The sequence below is a fragment of the Siphateles boraxobius genome, unplaced genomic scaffold, assembly GCF_051911475.1.
Source record: "Siphateles boraxobius isolate OS27281-9 unplaced genomic scaffold, OSU_SipBor_1 15, whole genome shotgun sequence".
Taxonomy (NCBI): domain Eukaryota; kingdom Metazoa; phylum Chordata; class Actinopteri; order Cypriniformes; family Leuciscidae; genus Siphateles; species Siphateles boraxobius.
The window spans coordinates 4,237,562-4,243,561 of record NW_027508755.1 but is presented as its reverse complement, the minus strand read 5'-3'; the positions used below and the strand labels follow the sequence as shown (position 1 = coordinate 4,243,561).

The following is a 6,000-nucleotide window of genomic DNA, read 5'->3' as shown; positions in this document are numbered from 1 at the left end:
TTTGATGTCACCATTATGGAGATCAGTGCTTGTTTTAGTTGGGCTCTTGACCCTCACATCATTAACTTTAGATTTTGTTTGACTGCTGTACATGAGTTATAACAGCCAGATGATCAATTAGAAGAGGTGATCTGATGGGTTTGGTTGTGTTTTAACATAATCATTTAATCTGAACTCATGTAGAGCCCAAATTCTGAGTTAAGTTTACCTTGTGGATTATAGTAACACAATCATACCATTTTTAGCCTTTTCAATGAAATCCAAATGATCAAATCAATAACTTTGTATGCAGGCACACACAGACATCAATATTTAGCGTATGAATCTCAGCAATGGTGACAAACAGATCACCTCTGAACATAAGCTCATTATTTAATCATGCAGCAATGCATGATGGGAGCCATGAATGAGTTTTGATTGGTGGCACCCAGAATGCACTGCAACATGTTTTATAATTGTCACCATTGTTGAGATTCACAGACTGATTCTTGATGTCTGTGTGCCTACATAAACAAAATTTTTTTTAGAAGTTTCTTTTTGTTTGTTTTTTATTGATTTGATCATTTGGATTTCTTTGAAAAGGCTAAAAAATTATATGCTCTACAACGGCAGTGCTGCTATAATCCATAAGTTAAACTTAACTCAGAAATTGGGTTCTATATGAGTTCAGTGATTCAGGTCAAATGATTGTTATATAATGATTATGATAAAACACAACCAACATTATCTGATCATCTTTTCTAATTGATCATCTGGCTGTTATAACTCATGTACAGCAGCCAAACATTATCTAAAGTTAATAATGTGAGGGTCAAGAGCCCAACTAAAACAAAACACTAATCTCCATAATGGTGTCTTTAAATTCCGGTTTTCTCCTTCAGTGATTCTGCTTGTTAACATAAGGTGTCTTCAATAATGCTCAATCATCACTCAATTATTCACTTAATTATCTCATTAACTTTATCACTGCTTCAGTGTTCATTTAACACTCAGCTCAGAGTTTAATTGGGTTTCTTAAAATGACTTAATTCCATTTGTTTAACGTAACCCAGTTATGTGCAACCTGTTGACACAAAAAAGTTAATGTAAGCCAACATATCAAAACCTGATGACATAAAGTTAATTAAAACCAACATATCATTTATTTGAGTAGTTACATGAACAAATTATGTTTGTTTAACGTAACCCAGTTATGTGCATCCTGTTGACATAAAGTTAATTTATGGACCCTGTTGACATAAAGTTAATTATAGCCAACATATCATTTTTTTCAGTGTATGTTTCAGACTCTTTCGTGATCCATTCAGTTGAATTTTTGTGTTTGTTTGTCATTTCCATCCAGAGTCAGTGGTGAATAGCAGATTCTTTTAACTGTTCAGCTTCACCATGGATGATGACACACAAACTTCCAGAGAAACATTCCTGTTTTCTCCAGGAAGCAGGTAATAATCGCTTTAAATCAGCTTTGAGTAATAGAAGATGGTAAGAGGTTTTTGTTCATTTTAAAAAGATTTTTTTATTAAAAAACAAAAAAGACTTGCCTCCTCATAAAGGACATTTTAAATACTTTGTAAAAAGAAAAAGTATAATAGAGTGATAAACCATCATAAAATATTCAATCTGTTCTGTAGTGTTCATCATAGGAGACCAGAACCAGAGCCCAGCTGTGTGTCTATGAGGAGTGACGTGTCTATGGATCCGCCAGAGCATTTTAAGAGTGGAGATACACAGACTGATCTCAGGTATAACATTTCTAGAAAACATACGATTTTTATGGTGTCTTGGTATTATGGTTAGTTGTTTAAAGTAACTAAGTACAAATATTTTGTTACTGTATGGGGTAAATATATGTATATATATATATATATATATATATATAATTTCTTTTTTTTGAGTATTTTAATTTTTTTAAACTTTTACTTTGCTACATTAAGGCATATAAATACTTTTTACTCTGACTAATCTCCTTTCGTTACCGCCACCATATGGAAGCCCGTTTCCGCCACAGTTGAGTAAATACGGTTATTTAAGTCATAATATCAAGTCAAGTCATCTATATTTATATAGCGCTTTTTACAATACAGAGCAGCTCCACAGTGATAACATGAAAATAAATACAAGTTTGTTCTTGTCCACTAGAAAATTGCGTCATCGTCCACCTGATGACCTGTAAGGCAGATCAATAATATTGTTGAATATTAAATGTCCCCAACTAAGCAAGCTAAAAGCCAAGGCAACAGTGGCAAGGAACCAAAACTCCATCAGGTGACAGAATGGAGAAAAAACGCTTGGGAGAACCCAGGCTCAGTCGGGGGCCAGTCCTTCTTTGGCCAACGAACGAACAGTGTATGATTATGATTCAGGCAACATTACAGTTTAGAAGTCAAATTGGATCAGAACATTCACAATATTTTCCAGTTCCTTCTGGTTGGGGGTCGGAGTCATCACGCCGGTATGGAGACGAGTTTGTTGAGGTGTCCATGAGGCCTTCACAGGGCTGATGAGGCTGGCACTTCAGGGATGCTTTGTGGTCGTGTCCAGGCGCAGGTCCACCATCTGATCTGGATACGGCACGGATCCGGCTGACTTCAATTAACCTCGGAATAAATGGAAAGACTGACATTAGCGTAGATGCCATTCTTCTTAAGATGTAACGAGTACATCGGGTGTTTTGGGAAGTGTCCCCGGTTCCGGCTGACCTAATCTATGCAGCCTAATAATCATTTAACTGATTTGAATAATAGAAATGTATAATGTTCTATGTGAATGCCAGGTAAAAGAGATGTGTTTTTAGTCTAGATTTAAACTGACAGAGTGTGTCTGCTTCCCAGACAATGTTAGGGAGACTGTTCCAGAGTTTAGGTGCTAAACAGGAAAAGGATCTACCGCCTGCATTCCATTTTGATATTCTAGGTATTATCAACTGCCCGGAATTTTGAGATCGCAATAGACGTGAAGGACTATAATGTGAGTACTGCGGAGCTAAACCATTTAGTGCTTTGTAAGTAGACAGCAATATTTAAAAATGTATACACTGTTTAATAGGGAGCCAATGCAGTGTTGACAGAACCGGGCTAATATGGTCATACTTCCTAGTTCTGGTAAGAACTTGAGCTGCTGCGTTTTGGACCAGCTGTAGTTTATTTATTAAGCGTGAAGGGGAACCACCCAGTAGAGCATTACAATAATCTAGCCTTGATGTCTTGAATGCAAGAACTAAAATATGTTCCACATTTTTAATTGAAAGCATATGTCGTAATTTAGATATATTTTTAAGATGGAAGAATGCGGTTTTACAGATACTAGAAACTAACCGACGACGAAGACTTGACAGAGCAGCCATCATTTGTTAGACTGTATTCTAGGTTTTTTTGGGCAATAATTAGAATCTCTGTTTTTTCAGAGTTTAGTAGGAAAATATTAGTCATAGTGCGTTTCGTCAGGGCGCGAAGAAATACAGAGCTGACCCATTAAACACAATGATGTCCAAAAGACGTCTTTTGAACGTCTTAGTTTTTATGATGTCTTTTTTGACGTGTTCTGCACGTCCGATATAGACGTTCATGGACCCTCTTCGTACAAGGTTAAAAACTAGTTCAAATGTGGTCATTGTGGACATATTTTCAACATCATTTATGGTCTCATATATATAATTTATACTGTTTCTGGACCAAATAAACACTCAGGATGCATTAAATTAAAACTCATTTTTATTTCTGCAAAGCAACTCACAGACAGTTTGTGTTTGTCCAAAAATCATGAACACAAAAGACTTTCTGGCTCAGACACTTGTGCTGCCCTTAATCACAGACATAATTAAAGATACTTTGCCTATTTCTGTCAGACGTCTACAGAAGACCTTAGTGAGAATTAACAGAGGTTTAGATGTTGATATTAGTTTCATTTGAAGTCACCATTTTGGTGATCAGTGCTTGCTTTAGTTGGGGTCTTGGTCCCAGTGTTTATTGCATTAGCTATTCTTTGGCTGTGGTAACTATGTTTGTAAAACACAATTGTTGTGGCAGAAAAAGCCAAGGCCAACTGATATCAGCAAAATCTTTACTAAAAAGCATCTAATGTTGTCAGATGCTTTGGCATTTACAGCTGCCAACCTTGTTCAACTGCAATTTTGGCACCTATAGCATTTAAATTAAAATTTATTTAGAGATGGATTAAAATGATGTGCTCACAATGTTTTGAGGAATTATATCATGTAGTCCCACACAGACATCAATATTTTGCTTATGAATCATGGTGACAATAAAAAAAAGCATTGTTATGCAATGCATGATGGGCAGCTTTCATGGTACAATACTAATCCTTGATTCCCAAGTTTTTTTTGTTTTGATTGTCACCGTTGTTGTGATTCATATCCAAAATCTTGATGTCTGTGTGTGACTACATGATACATTCGCTCAAAACATCAGGTGCACATGCTTTTTATCCACCTTCAAATAAGTTATCATTTTAATGCTATTGGTGCCAATATTACAGTGCCACAAGGTAGGCTGTTATAAATGCCAATTATAAACACAAATTTTTAAACACAACATTTAATGCTCGTTTTGTGATAATTATGTCATCATCGATAACAGCTGATCTTGCTTTATTGTGGCTTTTTCTGCCAAAACAATTGTTTTACAAACACACAATTGTAGCAGCCAAAGAAAAGCTAACACAAGATGAATGGGGACCAAGTGCCCAACTAAATCAAATACTGATCACCATAATGGTGACTTTAAATAAAAGAAATATCAGCATCTAAACCTCTGTTAATTCTCACTAAGATCTTCTGTAGATGTCTGACAGAAATCCTCAAAGTCTGTGATTAAGGGCAGAACAAGTGTCTGAGCCAGAAAGTCTTTCCTTCAGATCTGGTTTCTCTCATGATCCAAAGATGTGTGATTTACAGATGTTTCCATTATGTTCATGATTTCTGGACAAACACAAACTGTCTGTGAGTTGCAATTACATTGAAATAAATAGTTTTAATTTAATGCATCCTGAGAGTGTTTATTTGGTCCCGAAACAGTATGGATAAATTTTATCTAAATGAGACCTTAAATGATATTGAAAATATGTCCACAATGACCACATTTGAACTAGTTTTTAACCTTGTACGAAGAGGGTCCATGAACGTCTATATCGGACGTGCAGAACACGTCAAAAAAAGACATCCTTGTTTAGTGGGGAGTATCATCAGCATAACAGGGAAAACTAATGCCATGCTTCCTAATGATATCTCCCAAGGGTAGCATGTACAGAGTGTACATGAACGGTCCTAGTACTGAGCCTTGTGGTACGCCATACTGAACTTTTGATCGATAAGACATCTCTTTGTTTACTGCTACAAACTGATAACGATCAGAAACTTTCTCATAATTATCACTCAGTATCTCATTATATTGAGAAAGTTTATCTTACTATGTCATTATTACGAGAAACTTTCATTATTATGAGTTAATGTGTTATAATATTCAGGGAAAAAATCTTGTAATAATGAGAAACTTTCTCACAATAATGACTTATTTTCTCGTAATAATGAATTAGTTTTTTCATAATAATGAGAAACGTCTCAGGTTCTGACTGTAACATATGTTCCCTGAGAACAGGGAACCAGAAACTGCATCAATGACACTATGGGGAAAGCCTCTGCGTGAATCGGTGTCTGAAAGCTTATCCAATCACGGCAATCGTTATTGACCGGCGACAGCCTATAACATCATTACTAGTGCGACACGTAAGCATTAAAGGGGAGCCTAGAGAACATGTCATCCACTTATCGTCTGAAGGGACTGTTCAGCAGGCATCCCCGAGGCATGGTGCAAGACACAGTGTCTCGTTCCCTGTTCTCAGGGAACATAGGTTACAGTTGTAACCTGAGATGTTCCCTTTCGAAAGGGAACTTGCACTGCGTCGATAACACAATAGGGAATGGCATACCAACCCACCATGCTGAGAGGAGTGCATGCCAATTATGGCTGTGACAGAAATGTCAGA

General features: G+C 36.4%; 1 pseudogene across 1 annotated transcript in view; it reads left to right on the top strand.

The window, feature by feature from the left end:
- Positions 1 to 1,338: 1,338 nt before the first annotated feature.
- LOC143738650 (NLR family CARD domain-containing protein 3-like) overlaps positions 1,339 to 6,000 on the top strand; it is a 33,952-nt pseudogene continuing 29,290 nt past the window's right edge. Inside the window, exons 1-2 of the transcript XR_013203930.1 lie at positions 1,339 to 1,442; positions 1,632 to 1,742. The product of XR_013203930.1 is annotated as an NLR family CARD domain-containing protein 3-like (transcript). The remainder of the gene's footprint in view (positions 1,443 to 1,631; positions 1,743 to 6,000) is intronic.